Raw genomic sequence first — 11435 nt, 5'->3', positions numbered from 1 at the left:
TTATGAGATGTTGTGGCTTTAAGACATGATCGTAATGTTGATTTATGCCTTTTATTACAAGATCATGAAAGGCTATGTGGTCATTCACTAACTGATCACCGCAATCCCTTTATGAGGGCAATGACTGGTATATTTATTTATTGTTTCTTCAGTATCCGGTCACTTTTCAGGAGGCTAACATTTTAATCAATCTCCTTTGGTTCTAGTAACTTCATAATATGAATATGTGGTACTGAACTGAACTATACTATTTAGAAACTCATTTATGTTTCACTTTAAAAGATGGCTCATTTTATCAAAAGTTTTATTTTTATTTTTTTAATATATTTTTAACTGTAGGACAATTGCTTCACCATGCTGTGCTGGCCTCTGCCATACAACAATGTGAACCAGCCCTAAGCAGACACACGTTGCCTCGCTCTTGAACCTACTCCCCAAACCCCGCTAGGTTGTCGCAGAGTACCAGATTGGGCTCCCTGTGTTACACCACAGCTTCCCATTAGCTCTCTGTTTCACCTGTCGTAACGTCTGTGTCTCAGTTCTGCCTTCTTATGTCGTCCCACGCTCTCCTCCCCCTCACTGTGTTGACAAGTCTGCTCTGTACGTCCGTGTCTCTGTCCCAGCCCTGTGGATGGGTTCATCAGTACCGTCCTTCTAGATCCCACGTGTCCTGTGCTGGGCTCACTCGCTCAGTCATGTCCAGCTCTTTGCGATCCAGTGGACTGTAGCCTACCAGGCACCTCTATCCATGGGGCCTCTCCAGGAAAGAATACTAGATTCTATATATATACATTGAAGTGAAGTGAAGTCGCTCAGTCATGTCCGGCTCTTTGTGACCACGTGGACTGTAGCCCACCAGGCTCCTCCATCCATGGGATTCTCCAGGCAAGAGTACCAGAGTGGGTTGCCATTTCCTTCTCCAGAGGATCTTCCCCACCCAGGGACCGAACCTGGGTCTCCCGCATTGTAGGCAGACGCTTTACCATCTGAGCCACCAGGGAAGTCTTATATGTACATTAACATATATTTGTTTTTCTCTTTCTGACTGACTTCACTCTGTGTAACAGGTACGAAGTTCATCCACCTCAGCAGAACTGCCTCATATTCATTCCTTTTTATGTCCACGTAATATTCCATTGTATATATGTGCCACAACGTCTTTATCCACTCATCTGTTCACAGACCTCTTGGTTGCTTCCATGTCCTGACTTAATAGTGCTGCAATTACATTTAACTCTGTAGCTTTGCCAAGGCTTTCTGGATTCCATAATGAAGAATCACAGAATTGTGATTGGAACTGACCTTTAAACTTCTGACTCCAAGCCTGAAGCCTGTCTTGGCAACCCTGAAAGATAGGTGTTAGACCAGGATCATAAGTGTATTCTCTGAAGTTTATAACAAGAAAACCCTGATTTGAGTTTTTACCTAATGAACTTGGTGGGGTTATTGCAAATTTTTCTAGGTCAACTTTTCAGTTAAGAGACAGCTGAAGTGGTTATAGTTTTATTTTTATCCCAAGGTAAAACTTCTTCTGCAATGACCTTAACCTGGCCCTAGGAACTAATAGAGTATGCTGCTTCTACTGTCTTGACACTTTTAATGACTGATAAGTTCTTTAGTCTTCCATATTCTGTGGTAAATATTTCTAATTTCTTCAATTCCAAAATAGTGACATGATTTTCAGAGGTTTTATAGTTCACTCTCATCAATATTTTCTCCTGATATCCGCAGTTGTCATAAATTTGTATTGTAAGAATTGCACATGCTGGTGAAAAAACTGTAATAGCTAACCCTGTTTTTTTCCTAAAATAGACATTGTACTAAGTAGTTTATATGCATTATGTATTTTAAAAATTAAACATTTTATTTTAAGGTAATTACAGAGTTTATCACAAACAGTTGTAAAAAATGATTCACAGAGATGTCATGTATCCTTCACTCAGTTTTTCCCAATGGTAATATCTTCCAACATTATAGTATGTTATCATAACCAGAAAGCTGACATTGATGAGATTAATCTACCTTTTCAGATTTCCCCAGTTTTATTTATCCTTTGTGTTTGTATATTGAGTTCTGCACAATTGTATCAGTGGCATAAGTCCACCACAGTCTAGAGATGGAACATCCATCACCTGAAACATCTCTTGGGTTGCCCTCATGGAAACACATCTCCTTCCCTCCTGCTTCCCCTCCCCAACCCCATCCTTAACTCCTGGCAACCACTAATCTGTCTTCCATTTCTATAATTTTGTCATTTAATGAATGTTGCATAGATGTAATCATAATAGTATGCAAACTTTTGGGGACTGGCTTTTTTTTTAACCTTGTAAAATTATCTAGATAAGCATTCAAATTATTTTATATATCAAGGAATTGATCTTTTTTACTGCTGAGGAGTACCATATGGTATGGATGTATTTGTTTAGCTATTAACCTGTTAAAAGACATTTGGATTATTTCCAGTTTTAGGCTGTTAGAACACGAACAATTGTGTATAGTTTTTGTGTGGCATGTGTGTGTGTGAGCATGCATTTTCTCTGAGATGAATGCCCAACAGTGAAATTGCTATCATGTAGTAACTTCATAAATAGTTTTTGAAGAAACTGCAAAACTATTTTTTAGAGTTTCATACCAGCAGTGTGTGAGTGATGTAGTTTCTCCATATCCTTGCCTGCATTACTAGTTTTTAAAATGTTAGCCATTCTGATAGATATCTCATTGTCATTTTGGTTTGCATTTCTCTAATGACTTCAAGCTTATCTCACACCATTTCCTAATACATTACACTATTATCTTTGTCTTAAAATCTCTTTTATTTCCTGTACCTAGAATGCCCTTTTCTATACCTCTTCTGCCAACACTAATACTTTTTATCATCAAATGCTCATGGTTAAACCAATACTTTATCCATGGAACAGTTACTCTGTATAAAAGTGACCTTGTGATTATTTAAACCTCCATAGCACTTTATGTTTCCTCTATTATAATTATTTTACTACTTATAATTCAATAGTGGTATTATACCTCTGCATAACAGATTTTAGTTTAATTAAAACAAAGGGTAGTCTTTGGGATTTTGGTTTTTCTCTAAAGTACAATAGATATTTTATGTATTATAGACAATCAGATATTAGTAAATTGAACTGATTATTCTGCAACTCTCTCTTTTCCTTTTCTGCTTCACAGTAGTTTGGGCCCTTAATATTTCCTGTCTGTCCTAATTTGATAAAATCCTAACTGATTTGCCTGACTCCATCTGTTTTCAGTCTAAATCAATCTAATATATTATGTGATGATAATTTTTCAAGCCAGGGCAAATTTTTTTCTCCAAACACACTATGACCTTCTAAATAAGATCCAGTCTACTGAATATGGCACCTCTTGCTTCGTCTCCTTAGCTACTCGCTGCCTAAACTATGCGTTTATCTTGATTCCTTAAACACCCTCTTTGGTATCCTGGCCTACATAGGAACAGCACTAGTAAGTCACACTGGGGTAGCTGCACCCGACTCCTTCTGACAGTGGTAGTTGGCCTGTGGTCTCTGGCTACTCCAGTGTTTCCCTCAGCTGTCTTGAGAGTTGAGGATAATTTATTTAATCACTGCTAGACCCATTTAAGGCGTCTCAGGTGGCACTACGGATAAAGAACCTGCCTGACAATGCGGGAGACATAAGAGATGCAGGTTCAATCCCTGGGTTGGGAAGAGCCCCTGGAGGAGGACACAGCAACCCACTCTGGTATTCTTGCCTGGAGAATCCCGTGGAGAGTGGAGCCTGGCGGGATGTGGTCCATAGGGTCACAGAGTCAGACACCACTGACGTGACTTAGCACATAGCACACAGACCGTTTAAGACACACCTTGGAGCAAGCTTTGTACCGTGCTTCTGTACACCTTGACTTTTGCTCATATCATCTCCCTTCTTGGGAAACTTAGTCCTTCACTAATTCCCTGGTCCTGCATCCCCTCCTCCAAACATACTTTCTGTTGTCAAAATGTATACCTGTCTTTCAAGGCCTCACTCTGATGTTGCCTCAAAACTTTTTATTTTTTATTTCTTCTAAAACTATTTTTTGTTAGTTTTCCCCAAAACATTTTATTTTCCATTTTCTGTAAAACTATAAATAATCTCTCCGGTATTAGTTAATTCTTGATACTTTTCCTTTCTTCAGCCTCATAAGGTTGAAAATTCTTTGACTTGCACTTCACTCACTGTTTAATCCACCATCTTTTTAATCTTACTTAGCATACAAGGTGTAGCCTACACATGTAAGACATGAAACAAAATATTCTTTTGATCTGAATTGTTGGATATCTAATAAGAGGGTATTTTATGCTATCTTTAGAACAATTACATTTGACAATGTTTATAGTCATTTCTCTTTAAAAAAGAAATTAATCTTGATTTTCTTACAACATTTTTTCTTTTTTTCAAAATCATTAGGTCAGTGGTTATCTAACTTTAGTGTACATAGAATAACCTGAAAGACTTGTTAAAACACAGATTTCTAGGCTCCAATCCCAGAACTTTTGATTTAATAGGTATGGGGTAGTATTCAAAATTATCACTTCTAACAAATTTGCTTGTGATCTGTTGATCAAGGGATTACCTTTTGAAAAAATGTGCTATAGGCTACAGATACACTTTTTTTCTGCTTCAGGAGTTCTTATAAAAATATATCATTTTGGTGGTGGTGGTGGTTTAGTTGCTAAGTCATGTCCGACTCTTGCGACCCCATGGGCTGTAGCCTGCCAGGCTCTTCTGTTCATGGGATTCTCCAGGCAAGAAAACTGAAGTGGGTTGCCATTTCCTTCTCCAACATATATCATTTTAGAAGGACTTTTATGCATATGTGTGGCATGACTGAATTGTTGTGGGTGCATTAAAGTTAGAGGTTAGACTTTCTAATCTCACCCTTTCCTTGTGAGGGGTATGCATAGGAAATAACAATGTTCTTTGGGGATTTACTTTCTTGCAAATAAATCAGAACTCTCAAACTATAGATCCTTGTGGCCCAGGGATCAAGAAACATTCTTGGAGCCTCTGTATTTTTCTTATCATCTGCTAGAAGCCAGAGGTCACCAAGTCTTCATTATAGTTGTGTTTAAATTCTAGAGAGGAGAGAGGAGGGCCAGGTTCATTGCCCAACATTGTGGCCATATTGAAAATGGGTGATTACAGCAAATATGTGGCATAGAGGCCTACAGCTATGAGCGAGAGAGATGCATGCCCCCGGTGCCACATGGTTTATCTCATACCCTGTGAAGACTATTCTCCCCATAAAGAACAGCTCATTATTAAAGACAGTGGCATTTTAATTATGTTGTGCGTTTACCAGGGTTTGTGGACAGTACTGTGAAGCTGGCCATCATTTATAACACTGATTCTGAGTTCCAAATAGCCAATTAGCGAATCAGCTTGCAGAATACAACTTATCTTCAAACTGGGCACTGCTTGCATTGCAGTTTGTGGAGCGTATTTGTTCCGCTCATTTCCCCAGATGGTTAATTTGTATATAGCAAGGCAATAATATGAACAGGTGCTTAGTCTGTATAGAGAAACTGACGGTCTTCATATTCACTGTTTATTCACATAGAGTGGAGACAATGATATAAAAGCCTTATTGTGGTAGTTGCAGGTTTTCGTTCTGGATCAGAGAAAAGCTGAAGACCGTATCTGTGTTAGCCGGCTCTCCAGTGTGGCGAGTGTCACAGGTGGGCGCTCTGCACGTGTTTGGCTGGTGGTCAGGCTGAGGAGGACCATGAGACATGGAGGACCAGGATTAAATGCTTACACTGGCTTTGACACACAGCATGTGTCCAAAAATAGTGGCCAAGATAGTGTTTCCTGTTTGTTTAACCAGACTTTGCATTAAGGTGATTGTATGATGTCAGTAATAGCTTGTGAGTGGTCTGGAACAAGGGATGATGGTTCTCCAAGAGGCCAGTTCTGACCCAGAGATCAGTCATGTAGGATGTTTAGGAGGGTGGCTCTTAAGATCAGATTTTATCTTTATCACATCTGTTACAGGAAAAATGTAGGGGAGCAGGGCTGGACTGGGGGAAAGTGGGGCTGTGCTGCAGACACCACACGGCCTCCCTTGGCCAGCCCTGCTCTGTGGGCAGGATGACCTCTCAGAATTTCCCTGGCTTGGTCAACGGGACTGACTCTGTCCTCTTGCGTCCACAGTCTCTGGATACAGGCATACAGGCTGCCCCTCCGAGAAGCGGGTGTGACTTTGGCTCAGGAAATTCCCAGAGAGTGCTGACGGTGTCCTCAGCAGGGACCGGCTTCCCTCGGTCCTGAAGGGGGGTCTGGGCAGAGGTCCTTGGTCCCAGTTGAATAGGCTGTTATAGGACTCTGGGCACAGTGAGAGGAACTGGAATACTATAATATCCTGATTTTTTGATTTATTGTTAAATCTTACAATAGCCTAAAAGTAGTTATTAAAACTCCGCTTTATAGAAGGACATGAGTAGGAAGAGGTGGCCTGTCCTCAGCCAGATGGATGATGAGTCCCTGAAGCAGAACCCAACACGGTTCCTTCCCAAAGCTACTGCTCTTTTGATTCTGTTTCTTGAACATGCTCAGGAACTTGTCACACAGATTTTCAAAGCCAGGGCCAGTCCTGGACTGGCCTCAGACTGGATGAACCCAGGCTAGGGGATCACTCCCGAGCACCAGGCTTAGGGTAGGATTAATTAGTGGCAGAGGCCTTGGCTGGAGCTCAGCTCACAGTGAACAGAGCTAGGGGAGAGCGAAGACAGATCAGAGACCCAAAACTCAATGTTTCCACCTCAAAATGAAGGGATTCGCTGACTGAGATGCGGTGGTTTATTAACAGGTGAAACAGGCTTTCAAATCAAGCTCACACTACACTGATCTGTAGACTATTAAAAAAATAGCTCGATTTTCTATAGATTTGATCTTCTCTAAGAATCTCCTTTTATCTAGTTAGTGAGGGGGATGAAAGTAAAAGATCCAAATCTACTCATTCTAGTCCAATAATTTATATAGGCTTTTAAGATGATTCAGAGTCTTTTATATCAGGCCCCATTTTTCAGATTCCCCCCTCCCATGCTTTCTTTCCAGAACAATGTCGATGTGTATGGCGGTGGACTTGACTTGGCCTGATGGTGCCAGGGAGAAAGGGTGGGGGCCCGGAGCCATGAACAGGTGCTGGCGTTACCCCCTCTCCTGGCCGCAGCTCCCCTTACCCGCCGTTGAGGTCAGCTCCGGTCAAGCTGAGATCTCTCCCCTCTGACTCAGTCACATCTCTGAGGACTTCCCTGAAGACCCAGCCTCCCCTTGCCTCTGACAGCCTGTGGGCCTGCCTGAAATCTGCTTGCAACTGATTTGATTCCCAACTCTGGTTTTTCCTGCCGCTTCCAGCCTCTGGGTCATCCGATCTTTCTTGCCAGCCAGTTTATCAACTACCTTCAGCATCCCTCCTTGATGCATATGGGAACCTCTACCTACTGATCATGCCCTCAGGATTAGGAAATCTTTTGACAGCTAGGTGCAGGCCTTCTACCTCTGACCAACAGGAAGAAGTGACACCTGACCTCTTTACATTAGAATGGCCATCCTGTTGCTAATCTGGGGATGGCTGGTTAAACCACTACCTCACCATCTCAGACAGAAACGGGGTCAAAGCATGCTGACTTTTGGCTTGACCCTCAGTCTCTTTCCCATGCCTCCTGCATTGGCTGAAAGGGTTTAATATTACCAAATAGTCTTTCTATCAGCTATGCCACATGCAGTGAATCCTCTCTGCACTCTTTCTTAGCATCCAATTGTCTATAAAATGCATTCCCACTGCTATCTGCCTTAACTTCTGCAGACTTAAGAGTGCCTCAGAATTAAACATTTTGCCAAAGTGGAGGAAAAAGCCTTTCTAAAACTCTGCGTATAGTTAATTACTGAATTCAATAATTTAAAGGATCCCTTGCTTGCTTGATTGTATAGTCAAAAAAAAAAAAAAAAAAGCTGTAGCTAAATTTCTCAGAAATTGAAATATTCATACACTAAGTCATTTCTTATGTAATTGTAATGGGTACTTTTAAGCCCGCAGAATATGTCCAGAAGTCTAAGAGGTCAAAAGAGCAATTTTAAATCATTAATATTAAAGACTTCTTTAGTCATTCCATTTCCTTTAACAATCTCATCAGTACGTAGTTTACTTTCATTCCCTACTGACAGACCATTTCTAACATTTGACAGCTTAGCAGTGTTTTTACCCATCTCATATTCTGAAGTGTTGTGTAGTTGACAGTTTTGGTACCCGCTGTTATCCGTGGACCAGCAGACCCAGCATCACCTGGAGTTTGTTAGAAATGCAGAGTGTGGGCACACCCCAGACCTACTGAATCTGAAGTTCAGCAAAGTCCCCAGTGGTCTTGTATGCACATTACCATCTGAGACTCACTGGTCAGCAACTCTGGTGAAAACCCTCTAAAGAGACATCATAATTCACTCAGTGTTTTTTTTTTTTTTTTTTTTATGGCGCCGCTCCCCCGGCCAGGGTCCTGCCTCGGCCAGTGGGAGGAGGCCCACTCAGTGTTTTTATCAACCATTTACGGTGAATAATAAAGTGGAATCAAACCATCCCCTTTGCACTCTGGATCACAGAGGATTATTTTTTTCAAATCTCTGCCCCCTCTTTTTTCCAGCAATTGAAATAGAGGCAGCTGTCCACTTGGAGTACCTGGGTGATGCCTGTTCCGGGCAGTCAAGCCAGCCGCGAGCAGCTGTGGCCCAGCTTCGTCAGCAGTTCTTCAGGCCACCTGTTACAACAGTCGACGGAACACTCCCAGGCAATCCTGTGTGTAGTTCTTTCCTCCTCCATTCTTCAATAAGAGCCCACAGTAATTGGAAGCAACATAAATTCCTTGTCAAAGTAAATCTCTATGAAGAAAAGCAGCTGTGTTATATGGAAGGGACCTAATTTTCCTGAGTAGTTCCCTTCCTCCCCATCCTAAAACCACAGGGGAGAGAGGAGTGGGAGGATGGGTTATGAAATTCTCCCCTCCCCCAAGCCCTCCAGGAAAGGCCTCTACAGCCAAAGAAAAATGAAGATCTAAACAAAGATACTGTTAATGTAGGCCAAGCCCAGAAGTGTCAGGATAATTGAGGATAAGAGTTCCTTTGTTCTCCCTTCCCACTCCCTGCTATTTTCTCCTGGCTCATTCCTCCATTTAACTTTATCCTCAACAATTGCCCTACCTTTTTAGCATTCCAAGAATACCTCTAAGCATCCACCTCTTCCTGTGTACACCCACCCCTTCCTGCTCAATAGTCTTTTGTGGCTTGGGTAACTCAGCAGGTAGACTGATGTAGAGTCAAGCCTGTATCTCTGTTCTTTGATGGCCGGAGACTAGAACCCATAACCAGGCACACTCCGTGGTATCAAGCAGAGTCTAAGGGGGAAAGAGGGCAGTGAGGGCACAGAATCTGGTGTGTCTGCTGATGGGTGTAAGCTGTTGGTTTTTATTAGGAAGGTTCAGCGATGATTGTAAATAAAGCCGATAACGATGGCTTCATTTGAACACCCATGTCATGTTTGTTTACTTGTTACAGAGTTTTGAGGCAGATGTCATTATTGTTATCACCATCATCACTGCGTTAGGGAACTAAGGCTCTAAGAATTGAAAAAGAAATCCACAGTTAGTAAACTGTGGTATCAGGATTCATATCTAGCTTTGATTCCCTAGTCACTTCTCTTGCTACAATGGCCTGCTTCCCTTATGGGTGTCTTAGCAGATGGGCATAGCGTGAACACAGACGTGTCTGGCAACAAGACGATACATGGATAGGCAGCCAGGTAGTCATATGGTGGGCATTAGGAAAGTCTGCTTGGGAGTAATAGAACATCTGCTGTGGGCCTAGGGTTCCTGGGCAGAATTTGAATACTGAAAGTGTGGTTAAAAGCCAAGTAGGGTCTAGTCTTAGGACAATGAAGGTTCTTGGCAATTATCAATTGTAGGCTCTCTATCTGAGTAGAAGTGAAGAGGAAAAGTTAAAATTTTACATAACCTCCTTCTCATTCTGCCTCCGTAATTCAGCTTGCACCTTGCAAAGTCTAGATCACGTAGGTCACGTAGCCTCAGAAAGTGGGGACTTGCAATACTAGGAACTGGAGTTTATCTCACTTACCATTGTCCTGCTCTTGGCAATCACCTAGCCCCTGCAAACCTGCTTACTCAAACACCTGTCCAGGCCAGGCATCCCCATCCCCATCTTGACTGCTGTTCCCGCACACGCGCGAAACCTGTTAGCTTAAACCAGCCTATTAACAGCTAGTGTTGCCCACTACAGTCTGTCTGTAAAAACTCTGTAACCCCTTTGTTCAGGGCTCAGAGCTTGGAGTGTTAACTCCTCTGGGCCCGCTGGTGTAATAAACCTGGGGTCTCCAACTGTCCGAGTATGGTGCTTGGCTTCTCGAGTACTGGTTTCTGCAACAGAAGTAATTGTCTGGAATAGAATATGGGGGCTGAGTCCTAGTAGCCAGTTACTGAGAAGAACTAGGAACAAGGATAAAGTGGGAACAACAAGGAAATGAGATAATTGTGTTTCATTTTCACTGAAGATTTAGACCTGTGAATCGTGGGATTCCCTCTAATGAGTACAAAACTGGGTCTAGACCAGGATGCAATGGAATCTGAAGGTGGGGATTCAGGCAAAGAGGGAACATTTTCTGGGGCTTCCCTTTGAGATAGCAGAAATTTCAGTGGAAATCATAGAAACTCATAGAATTTCAGTGGAAATCATAGAAACTTAAGGACTCTATGGTAAAGCAGAATATTGTATGAAGGTGTTACGCTTTCTATTGCTAGGACTTTTGCAAGCATCCCCCTACTTATGGGGCATTCCGTGGTTTCTGTTGGCACTTATTCACCCTTAGCTGTGGCCCCAAGGACGTCTCTAATGCGTCCCTGTCTGGTTCTCTGACCTCCTCCTTAACAGTTTCTCTCTCACTCACTGATCTCTGTCAGGATCGCTCAAAGGAAAGGCTGGTATTTTGGGTGGAAATTTTCTTTCTGGAGCAGACTTTTGCCCATAGTGCTAGATAGTTAATATTTAATGTCCTTGGCCCCTGTTCATGAAATAGCAGCAACACCCCCAGGCTATCATGTCACAGTCAGAAGTGCTCCCACACATTTCTGAGCCTCCAGTGAAGACTGGCTCTGTGGTTTTCTGGCATGTCCTTACTTTAATATGCCAAGCTTGTTCCTGTCTCACGACTGTCATGTTTGCCTTGGATCTTCCTCCCATGATGTTTCATATTGCTTTTCATTTTTCAGTCTCCATCTCACTTTCTTCAAGAGCATTTCCTAACCCCCATTCTGAGCATTTACCGTGATATTACTTTCTTTTCTTCTTTCTCTTTCCTCTTGCTCTCACTGGAGTGAAACCTTTATGAGAAGGGGACCTTG

Source organism: Cervus elaphus, chromosome 31 (genome assembly GCF_910594005.1).
Source record: "Cervus elaphus chromosome 31, mCerEla1.1, whole genome shotgun sequence".
Lineage (NCBI taxonomy): Eukaryota > Metazoa > Chordata > Mammalia > Artiodactyla > Cervidae > Cervus > Cervus elaphus.
Note: the sequence above shows the minus strand (reverse complement) of the source record.